Here is a 12,907-nt window from a genome sequence, read left to right on the forward strand (position 1 = left end):
CGCTTAGTCTTTCATTGAGAGACCCTACACTTGATACTATGGGTCTGAATGGAGGTGGAAAATTGGGCTTATGCGATTTAGGGAGGGCATAGAATGACGGAGTGACTGGTTCAGTAGGCAATAGATATTGAGCTGTTTTTTTATCGAGTATGCCTATTTTCATGCCCTCTTCTAGCAAAGCTTGAAGTTTAGTTGTAATTTTCGAGGTGGGGTCTTCGGTGAGGATGTGATATACTTCTTTATCATTAAGCATAGTTTCGACCTCTCGCTGGTAGAGATCCCTGTCAAGTACTACAATCGACCCTCCTTTGTCTGAGGGTCGAACATAGATGTAATGGTTATTGTTAAGTTGTTTGATAGCATTTTGTTCTCGTTCTGTAAGATTTTTGTCCCGAGGTAAACTTCTAGTGTTGTGGTATAGGACTTTGAGCTCCTGCTCTACACTTTCCTGGAATAAATCCATTTCAATAGATCTTGCATTAATAGGATAAAAGGAGGGATTTTTGGTCGTAAGTAAGTGAGAGGTGTTTAAAATCTTTGTAGAAGAATCTTCATTCGTGTCCAAATCCAACATACTTAGTAATGTAACATGTTCCTGGAATTTATTCCTCGGGCTAAATAATTCTTGGCCCTTATTATTTACTGGCGAAAGAGTTGAGGTGGTAGGCGGAGGGGTGCCAATTTCCTCTTGTTCTTCTGTGTGAAAATGTTTTTTGACGGTGAGCAAACGTATGAATTTATTTACGTCCTTAATCGTTTTATATAGGTTCATATCGCTAGTAGGGGAGAAACTTAAACCTTTGTTTAGGACATGTATTTGGTCATGTGTCAGAACACAGGCAGATAAATTGATTACACTCTCATTGGTAGATTTATATGAAGTTGTTCTCATGACATTGTCCATAGAGAGAGAGGAATCCCTTGTTTCTTGGACTAATGTATCGGCATCCAGTAAGATGGTATTATGGTCCTCAATGGTGTTTTGGGCTACTTCTTCGTTTGACGTGTGGTGTAACTCCTTGTTTGGGTTTCGTTTGAAGTGCTTCCTACCCGCCCTTCTATACCGTCTGGAGTTTTTTTCTTTTTGAGTTTGTCGTTTTTTGACACATTGGAGGTACCAGAGGCTTGGCAGTGTTCTGTGTCTGAAAAGTCCGTATTGGGTTCCGAATCGCCATCCGATGAAGAAAAAGGAATCGTATCCACGGGCGGGTTTCCGGCGTGAGAATGACACGCCCGGTAACATGTAAATTAAAGACTAGCTCTAACACCTGATTAAATGGGAAGAAAGTTTAGATGATTGTGTTAATAAAAATAGAATAAGTCCTGTTTATAATTGAGACCTTTGGGAAAACGGGTATCTAAACTCAAAATCCAATACACTTCTCGGGATAGTAGCATTTTTTTCCAGTCTCCGCCTCTGCTTGGGCGTGTGACTTGTTCTATAGCAATGACTGACATTCCACTCATTGAACCTGAATGTTTCTCCTTGTAATGTTTAGAGATGCCCGATAAATTTCGGGTACTGGAAACCGTGTGTGGATTCGCACCAGTGACATGTTCACTGATGCGATCTTTTAGTTTCCTCACGGTGCAGCCCACGTATTGTAAGGAACATTTAGAACACTGAATGAGATATACTACATGGGTTGATTCACAAGGCTACAGACAAAAGGCTGTTACAGATGTGGTGGCTCTCGATGTAACATATGTAAATTCATCAATAAAACCACTACTTTCTCTTCCACCAGCACCAATATGATGTATAACATTAGAACTTACCTGAATTGTGAATCAACCCATGTAGTATATCTCATTCAGTGTTCTAAATGTTCCTTACAATACGTGGGCTGCACCGTGAGGAAACTAAAAGATCGCATCAGTGAACATGTCACTGGTGCGAATCCACACACGGTTTCCAGTACCCGAAATTTATCGGGCATCTCTAAACATTACAAGGAGAAACATTCAGGTTCAATGAGTGGAATGTCAGTCATTGCTATAGAACAAGTCACACGCCCAAGCAGAGGCGGAGACTGGAAAAAAATGCTACTATCCCGAGAAGTGTATTGGATTTTGAGTTTAGATACCCGTTTTCCCAAAGGTCTCAATTATAAACAGGACTTATTCTATTTTTATTAACACAATCATCTAAACTTTCTTCCCATTTAATCAGGTGTTAGAGCTAGTCTTTAATTTACATGTTACCGGGCGTGTCATTCTCACGCCGGAAACCCGCCCGTGGATACGATTCCTTTTTCACCATTTAAACCCTGAGCGGACACAAGCAGGTCAGGTATGATTAAGGACTAAACATGACATAGTCCGAAACGCGTTACCTTGCTATTTTTCTTTTTGTCTCGTGTTTTTTTTGTTGCTTATTTTGTGATTCCATGTTTCCCACCATGTATATTTTTTAAAGAAAGAAGAAGAATAAAGTTTTCTACAATGTCTTAACAGCGATTCCTCAGCTACATGCCTTTTCTAGTGCCGGATCTCCCGCCCTCCTATACTTTGTCTGCAACACTACTATTGTATTTTACTGGATTCCCGGACCAGTTACAGGGACTTTCCGTGCACCCAGCCTAGTCTCACATCAGGATCATTACAGTCTTCAGAGGGGTGAGCTGTTACTTCAAATATTCTTTTTTTGTCGTTAATATATTACAATTGTATCTGGGTTTGAACATATACGTGCTCCCCCACCCCTGGACACCAAACGGGAACTGTATTCTACTTTCGTATTAATATGTTCTCAGTCTAAACTATCGCTTTATCAAATCTGTTTGGATCCCAATCTGATGACTTTTTTTCTACATAGCTTATATCGAAGTGCTACATAACTCTGATGTGTGTTCCCCCGCTTTTTCTATATCTCAAATAACAAGAAAATAATGGCCGGCTATCAATTGTTTTAGCTTCACTTAATGTTGTGCGTTCTTTTTTGGTATACACAAAATCTTTTTTGTGTTATTTTTCTTTTGTCATTCTACAATTACTGTTTCCAATATGGATTCACCAACAAACAACACCCAAGCTACTCTAACACTACCTCCTCTGGATAATCCAGACCGATTAAATAAAGCTCAAGCCTTGTTCTCACAGACTGACCCCACCTTAGATCCGGATTTTCGCACACGCAGCTTGCTACACAAATTGGAAGACTTACTAACTAACCAGCTGAGATTATGGTGGGACTGCACAACTCTACAAAATTATATAACCAAAGATATGATCCCACGAGGATTACGTATCAAAAAATTTCCTTCCTCAACACAAAATGAGGACTTCGAAACACAATGGAATAAAATTTTATCTACATGCTCTTTGCAATTGATGACATTAATAGTCAGAAATGAAAAGGAACAACTTAATTCATTGCAAGAAGAAATCAACCAAATACAAACTCAGTTACAACCCTATGCATCTTCTGAGATTTATATACAGTCCCAACAAAAATTACAAAACAAGCTGGATTTGTTAGAAACTCAAATCACGAATACCAAGAAAGAAAAGTTTAATAGAGATCTAGAAGACTATTCAACCAATCAAGTCTACCTGAAACCTTCACAGATCAGACAGAAATCGATATTGCGAAAAAAATATAACAAACGAAGAACCAAGGCTAAAGTCACCTTTTCTTCATCGGATGGCGATTCGGAACCCAATACGGACTTTTCAGACACAGAACACTGCCAAGCCTCTGGTACCTCCAATGTGTCAAAAAAACGACAAACTCAAAAAGAAAAAAACTCCAGACGGTATAGAAGGGCGGGTAGGAAGCACTTCAAACGAAACCCAAACAAGGAGTTACACCACACGTCAAACGAAGAAGTAGCCCAAAACACCATTGAGGACCATAATACCATCTTACTGGATGCCGCTACATTAGTCTAAGAAACAAGGGATTCCTCTCTCTCTATGGACAATGTCATGAGAACAACTTCATATAAATCTACCAATGAGAGTGTAATCAATTTATCTGCCTGTGTTCTGACACATGACCAAATACATGTCCTAAACAAAGGTTTAAGTTTCTCCCCTACTAGCGATATGAACCTATATAAAACGATTAAGGACGTAAATAAATTCATACGTTTGCTCACCGTCAAAAAACATTTTCACACAGAAGAACAAGAGGAAATTGGCACCCCTCCGCCTACCACCTCAACTCTTTCGCCAGTAAATAATAAGGGCCAAGAATTATTTAGCCCGAGGAATAAATTCCAGGAACATGTTACATTACTAAGTATGTTGGATTTGGACACGAATGAAGATTCTTCTACAAAGATTTTAAACACCTCTCACTTACTTACGACCAAAAATCCCTCCTTTTATCCTATTAATGCAAGATCTATTGAAATGGATTTATTCCAGGAAAGTGTAGAGGAGGAGCTCAAAGTCCTATACCACAACACTAGAAGTTTACCTCGGGACAAAAATCTTACAGAACGAGAACAAAATGCTATCAAACAACTTAACAATAACCATTACATCTATGTTCGACCCTCAGACAAAGGAGGGTCGATTGTAGTACTTGACAGGGATCTCTACCAGCGAGAGGTCATAACTATGCTTAATGATAAAGAAGTATATCACATCCTCACCGAAGACCCCACCTCGAAAATTACAACTAAACTTCAAGCTTTGCTAGAAGAGGGCATGAAAATAGGCATACTCGATAAAAAAACAGCTCAATATCTATTGCCTACTGAACCAGTCACCTCGTCATTCTATGCCCTCCCTAAATCGCATAAGCCCAATTTTCCACCTCCATTCAGACCCATAGTATCAAGTGTGGGGTCTCTCAATGAAAGACTAAGCGTCTGGCTCGGCAAATTACTACAGCCACTTGTTTTAAGATTACCCGGTTTTCTACAGGACTCCAAAACAGTATTGGCAGCTTTAGACGAATTTCATTGGACTTCAACATCTGGATGGCTCACATGCGACGTGACCGCACTGTACACCTCTATCCCTCATGGACTAGCTAGTGAAGCACTGTGTTACCATCTAAAGAAATTCAGTAACTATGATTGTGTTCTACAGGACTTTATTATCTCGGTGCTTGATTTTTTGTTGTCCAATAATTTTTTTATGTTTAACTCAAAATTCTATATCCAGAAACTTGGGTGTCCCATGGGGGCTAGCTTCTCCCCTTCGTTAGCCAATCTGTATATGGCCCTATGGGAGGAACACTACCTGATCACTCCCCATAATCCATTTTTACATTGCATCAACTGGTATGGGAGGTATATAGACGACTGTCTCCTTGTCTGGGACTCAGACTTGGAGACAGTCGGTCATTTTGTTAATTACATTAACAACAACCCCTACAATTTAAAATTCACGCATGAATATCAGAAAAATGAAATTTCATTTTTGGATGTTTCCCTAACAGGTAATACTGTTACTAATCAGGTACAAACTTCCTTATACCGAAAGAAGACTTCGGGAAATACACTACTTCATTCTACGAGTTGTCACGCTCCACATACTATTAAAAATCTTCCTATTGGGGAATATGTCAGAGCCCGCAGAGCATGTACAACAGATACCAAATACAAACAAGAGTGTCTAACTATTACACAGAGACTTACAATGAGGGGTTATTCCAAAAACTCATGCAAACGTGCTATTAAAATAGTGAACCGTAAACCACGTTCGATGTATTTACAATCTAAACCAAAAAATACTAATACACCAGAACAGTCGAGGCTCACTTTTAGCACACAATATAACACCCAATTCCCAGACATTGTTCAAATCATTAAAAAACATCTGCCATTGTTACAGCATGATCCCACCCTAAAAACTATTCTATCTAAGGGTGTAAACTATGTATCTACCAGAGCCAAAACCCTTGGTGATATGGTGGCACCCAATGCTTTTATGAATAACATCCCCAAAGGCACATGGCTACAGACAAAAGGCTGTTACAGATGTGGTGGCTCTCGATGTAACATATGTAAATTCATCAATAAAACCACTACTTTCTCTTCCACCAGCACCAATATGATGTATAACATTAGAACTTACCTGAATTGTGAATCAACCCATGTAGTATATCTCATTCAGTGTTCTAAATGTTCCTTACAATACGTGGGCTGCACCGTGAGGAAACTAAAAGATCGCATCAGTGAACATGTCACTGGTGCGAATCCACACACGGTTTCCAGTACCCGAAATTTATCGGGCATCTCTAAACATTACAAGGAGAAACATTCAGGTTCAATGAGTGGAATGTCAGTCATTGCTATAGAACAAGTCACACGCCCAAGCAGAGGCGTAGACTGGAAAAAAATGCTACTATCCCGAGAAGTGTATTGGATTTTGAGTTTAGATACCCGTTTTCCCAAAGGTCTCAATTATAAACAGGACTTATTCTATTTTTATTAACACAATCATCTAAACTTTCTTCCCATTTAATCAGGTGTTAGAGCTAGTCTTTAATTTACATGTTACCGGGCGTGTCATTCTCACGCCGGAAACCCGCCCGTGGATACGATTCCTTTTTCACCATTTAAACCCTGAGCGGACACAAGCAGGTCAGGTATGATTAAGGACTAAACATGACATAGTCCGAAACGCGTTACCTTGCTATTTTTCTTTTTGTCTCGTGTTTTTTTTTGTTGCTTATTTTGTGATTCCATGTTTCCCACCATGTATATTTTTTAAAGAAAGAAGAAGAATAAAGTTTTCTACAATGTCTTAACAGCGATTCCTCAGCTACATGCCTTTTCTAGTGCCGGATCTCCCGCCCTCCTATACTTTGTCTGCACAACTACTATAATACTGCCCCCTACGTACAAGAATATAACTACTATAATACTGCCCCCTATGTACAGGAATATAACTACTATAATACTGCCCCCTATGTACAGGAATATAACTACTATAATACTGCCCCCTATGTGCAGGAATATAACTACTATAATACTGCCCCCTATGTACAGGAATATAACTACTATAATACTGCCCCTATGTACAAGAATATAACTACTATAATACTGCCCCCTATGTACAAGAATATAACTACTATAATACTGCCCCCTATGTACAAGAATATAACTACTATAATACTGCCCCCTATGTACAAGAATATAGCTACTTTTATACGGTATAAAGTATACGGCCAGACTGCCCATACCCCAGTATACGGCCAGACTGCCCGTGCCCCAGTATACGGCCAGACTGCTCGTGCCCCAGTATACGGCCAGACTGCCCGTGCTCCAGTATACGGCCAGACTGCCCATGCCCCAGTATACGGCCAGACTGCCCATGCCCCAGTATACGGCCAGACTGCCCGTGCCCCAGTATACGGCCAGACTGCCCCAGTATATGGCCCCTGAGGCCCCGGCCCCAGTATACGGACCCTGAGGCCCCTGCCCCAGGATACGGCCCCTGCCCCAGTATACGGCCCCTGAGCCCCTCCCCCAGTATTACAGCCCATAGCCCCAGTATTGCAGCCCATAGCCCCAGTATTACAGCCCATAGCCCCTGGTATACAGCCCATAGCCCCTGGTATACAGCGCCAGCCCCTGGTGTACAGCCCATAGCCCCTGGTATACAGCCCATAGCCCCTGGTGTACAGCACATAGCCCCTGGTGTACAGACCCTAGCGCCTGGTGTACAGCCCATAGCCCCTTGTGTACAGCCCATAGCCCCAGTATACAGCCTGCCCCCGCTATACAGCACCAGCCCCTGGTATACAGCCTGCCCCTGGTATACAGCCACCCCTACGTCAGTACATAAAAATAAAAACACATGAAACTCACCTCTCCAACGCCCCGGCGCTGCTCCCCTGCTTGATCCCAGTCCGGCCGTGGTGACAGCTCCGTACGGGCCGGCGTCACGAAGACCATGACGTCAGCCGCTTGCCGACGTCATGGTCTGTGCGACGCCGGCGCGTACGTTGTTTTCACCGCGGCCGGACTTGACCAAGCAGGGGAGCAGCGTCGGGGGGTCAGAGAGGTGAGTTTCATGTGTTTTTATTTTTACACTGGCCCCTCCAGTCTCAGACCGGCCCCGGACCGACCCTAAGCCAATCGACCCACCGGGATTTCTCCCGGTGGGTCTTATGGCCAGTCCGCCCCTGCATACAGCTATGTACACAAAAAATAAAAAGTTATGGACTTTTGAAGGTGTGGAGTGAAAAATGGAAAGGCAAAAATGAAAAGGGGTATCGGCAGGAAGCAGATAAGCTAAACTGACTGCAATGAAAGTATGACCTATTGTAGGCCACGCAGTAAGAGCATTGATTTGATATCTTTTGTATTTTTTTTTTTAATTCCCACTTTTCACTTGAATTTGTCTAAAAAAAAATTAACAAATATACTGCTTTAAAAAGAGTAGGAACAGCTTAAATGCCAAAAACATCCATACTTGCATGGGAGAATATGTATGTGGACTTTTTATTCTGATTTTCAAGTGAAACTATACTATATAATGGGAAATGAACATGTCTGGAAAGAAAGAGAACAGCTATGAGCTATTATTATTTATAACTACTATTATTTTCTTCAAAGAGCACAGGAAAAGCTTATTTTCTGTGAAATATAAAGTACAAAAACTGAATTTCAATTTTAAATGTAAAACATTGTTTTAAATCTATACCTCTATACAAAGACTTTTTGAACAGAATGTTTTTGGTTTTGTGTTCATCACATTAGAACTTAACTGCTTCCTGACTGGCCTGTTTTAGCCATCAAGGGCCAAGTCATTTTTGAGTTTCTGTTATTGAATATCAAGAGATCTGGCTGTTTTTTATTTTTCATCAATGTTACTGGGTGATGCCTTGTGTTTATCAAGAACAATCATGGTGTTTATTGCATAATCTATCTCATTGTTGGCATTTATTATGGCTTTATGCACACAATAAAACCAATTTTTGACTGTTTCAGTTTTGTTCTAGCCTTGGATCATTTTAGACATGGTAAAGTTTATCTGGAAGTGTTGAGTCCTGCTGCTGATGGGTCACATACAATATGGTTTACCCAATTAGGAGCTTGTACTGACCCTGGTAATGATTTTCAGTAGTGGACAACCCCTTTGAACTTGTTTTCGCATCCTTGTTTTGACTATTGAATGTCTATGTTTACATATAGAAATACATTTTCCACTATTTATTAACCCCACACTGCTAAGTCTACCAACATCTGCAGTCGCTCACTAGTACTTGTAGATTATTTTCCTGTGGTAGGCCTAACTGCTGAAACAATGGCTAGCCTAATTATATGTTTGTGTGCATAATATATATGTACAGATGAACTAGTGAAGAAGACCATCCCCATTTCATTCTAAGGGATTTTTTCACAACTCTGCATGAGCCAACTGGTGGGTTGTAAAATTAAGTCCAAGTCCTGTCCAAGCAGACTGGGCAGTAACTTCTTTTGTAACCAGCAATGCAGACAGACTACAAACAAGTTACAATGGGATCGATCTTTGCTGCCCAGAAACAGTTCATCATCACCAGTTAAAATGCTGCCTGTACTCAAATCCAGTCCTTGCTGACCAACATTGGCATACACTATTCTCCAAGCCAATTCAAAACTCGCCATGCTACCGGTTAGACCTGAAATATCAAATAAGATCAAAACCTTGATGTCTCACCTTGCTTCAAACAGAGCAAAATCACTCCTACAAAAACATTCATGGTAATATTGTCGGGGTCGGGCCAATCCCGCCTTACACTCTTCTCCCAGACACTCCAAATTATTTGAGCATGCGTGCACATTTGGATAAGAAAAGACAGAAGACTGAAGTTCTGTTTTATCTTAGGTTCATGCTCTTAACTTGCCGAACAGAAAAGAGAAATGAACTGTGTTTATTTCCTGATTACATAGCTTCTTATACCCATAGGAAAAGGTGTGGTTACATACATTAAAATCATTATAATTGGTTATAGCTAAGCATATATGTCTGGCCCCCGGCTCTTGCTGATTGGTCTTCCAACTTAGATTATGGTTGCTATGCCAGGGGAATTTCCAGTCACCGTTGTCTACAGTAAATTGACCACTAGTCTGGATGCTGATGCTATTCTTATCAAACATCTGCTTTTCCATCTTCTGCTTTCCATCACAAGACTTGAGTTCTGCTGACAGTTGCATGTCTGGTTAAAACTGATGTAAGGGAAAAGCTCTGTATTTCTCAACAGACAAAGTACAAAATATAGGGCAAAGGGCACATGTATACAGTCATAAGGCATATAATCATTATGGACACATAATCATTACTTTGACCCTCACAATATTACCAACAAAACATTCCAGATCAAAAGCAAGATGAATTGCACTTCAACGTAAGTGATATATCTTTTAGAATGCCCTTGCGGTCTTCAGTATGTAGGGAGAACAATACAATCTTTACACCAGAGAATGAATGAGCACTGGCCCAAAGGCTTTAACTGAGAAACAGGTCTTAGGACCAGAGCACTCTGGAAGAAGTTTTCATCCAGGAAATCTTTGTACTTGGGTTCTGTCATCTTTCCTTCAATTACAAGCAGTTAACCTGTCTCTGCAGCTAAGAAACATGCATATAGCATTTTGCTGCAACCACCCTGTTTCGCTGTTGGGAGTCTATTTGGCAGGTGATGAGAAGTGCATGTTTTTTTTCCACACATATCCGTTAGATTTAACACTAAAAAATTCACACCAGACCAAAGAATTTTAATTCTCATAGTCTGGGAGTCCATTATGTGTTTTTTTGCAAACTGGATGCAGGTATCATATGTCTTGAAATGAGGAGCGGTTCTATTGGAACGCTTTGCCATAAAGCCCTGACTGGTGGAGGGCTGCAGTGATAGTTGACTTTAAGGAACTTTCTACTATCTCGCTATTGCATCTCAGCCACTGTGATCTTGTGCTTCTTTTTTACCTCTCTCACCAAGGCTCTTCTCCCATGATTGCTTAGTCAGCTGGACAGCCATTTCGAGGAAGAGTTTTGGTCATTATAAACTTTCTTCATTTAATAGTTATGGAGGCCACTGTACACTTAGGAACCTTGAGTACTGCAGTAATTTTTTTGTAACCTTGACCAAATATGTGCCTTGCCACAATTCTGTCTGTGAGCTCCTTGGGCAGTTCCTTAGACCTCATGATTCTCATGTGCTCTAATATGAATTTTGAGCTATAAGGTCGAATTTAGGCAGGTGTGTGCCTTTCCTAATCAAGTCTAATCAGTTAAATTAAACACCGCTGAACTCCAATGAAGGACTAGAACCAACTCAAGGAGGATCAGAAGGAAATGTGTGTCAGAACTCAAAAATTGTTCTGATTGGATCGGGTTTCAGGCTTCTTGCTGGAAAACCACACCCAGAACTGCCTGTAATTGACAGCTCCTTTTCTGTTTTTGGGAAATCTGAGTGTGTCTTTGAACTCATTTTGTATGCAGCTGCGGTTTGAGTGATGATATATATGTGTGTGTATGGCAAGCTCCACCTAGTGAGTGCTTCAAATATATATACAGGCGCTCCCCTACTTAAGGACACCCGACTTACAGATGACCGCTAGTTAAAGATGGACCCCTCTGTCCACTGTGACTTCTGGTATAGGAGAGAGATGTTCTGGATATTTAAATTGCAAAGCCTAGTACCTACAGGATTGAACGAATGTCTTGAAAATGTATTTTAATACTGACATCAATTCCTCACTTTATATTCTGCACTTTGTATTTTGATGTATCTTACATATTTTGAATTGCTTCGTTCATTACTCCTCATCACCCTTTCATTGCTGATGTTTCAGCGGACCACCTTATGACGACATGTCCACCCATTGGTGTATTTAGCTTTGACACCTGCCCTGCTCCGCCCCTTTCTTCCCCTGTGTATGCTGGCACTGCGAGCGGATCGCGCTTCTTCTCCCTGTGCACATGCGCCGTCCGACGCCATTGGGTCCAGCATAATGTGACACTTGGCGTCTGATATTCCTTCGTGGGCATGTGTATACCGGGATGGCCGGAAGTGGCGTCCTTCTCAAGCCACAACACGCTCAGGCAGTTTGTGAATCGTTTACCTACCAATCAAGGCAGACTACAGATCCAGGTATGATATTAAAAATGTATATAAGTATTTTATTGATATTTCTGTATCACTTGTCCATATTTTGAAAAAGGGTCCAAGTACCCGAAACGCGTCAATAGGACTTGTCCCTTAATATTTTTATATATTGCTTTTATTGTTTTTGTATTTTGGCTTTAATAAACTAGTATCCTAGACACAATTTTTGTTTCCTTGGAGTACCCAATTGGCGCCCCAATAGTGCTCAAATCTTTTTTCCTATACTCTCTACATACACTACCGGTGTCTGTTTTTGACAACCGGTCCTTTTTGAGCACTGGGAGCGACTGTATACTCTTCTCAGGAACTAGTGTCACAACATTGGACTAGCACTGGAACGTTTACTGGACCCCAGGTTGGGATACCTATGCACTCTACAAAGGACTTTACCAGGTGAGCACAATATACATGTTTACTAGTACCATCCATTTCCCAGACGATATTATCCGAGGCGCCATCCTCTGTACCTTTTTTCTTGTTTCTGTGTTTTTGTTACTTTAAGAGCAGCCATGATTTTCCTTCTTTGTATAAATTATCCTATAGATGGTTTGACACAAAATTCTAAATTCTTTAGGTAAGAATTCAAGGCACATAGTATATATATATATATATATATATATATATATATATATATATATATAGCTTAGCTAGCAATTGAATAGAGAGATTGAAATGAAAATGCTGACCTCACTTCCAGACAAATGTAGCTAAGGAGGAACCTGTGTTTTTAACTGAAAGGTGCCCATTATTCGTTCATTGTAACGATACTGATGGATCATTTAAAGTGCAAGAATTGACTATAGCCTGCCAAAACTGCACTGAATGTCAGGAGCTCACAGCTGACAAACACGC

General features: G+C 40.7%; 1 protein-coding gene across 1 annotated transcript in view; it reads left to right on the forward strand.

The window, feature by feature from the left end:
• GRIK3 (glutamate ionotropic receptor kainate type subunit 3) overlaps nucleotides 1-12,907 on the forward strand; it is a 337,694-nt gene that overhangs the window by 252,692 nt on the left and 72,095 nt on the right. The window lies entirely within an intron of this gene.

This window comes from Engystomops pustulosus, chromosome 2 (genome assembly GCF_040894005.1).
Source record: "Engystomops pustulosus chromosome 2, aEngPut4.maternal, whole genome shotgun sequence".
Lineage (NCBI taxonomy): Eukaryota > Metazoa > Chordata > Amphibia > Anura > Leptodactylidae > Engystomops > Engystomops pustulosus.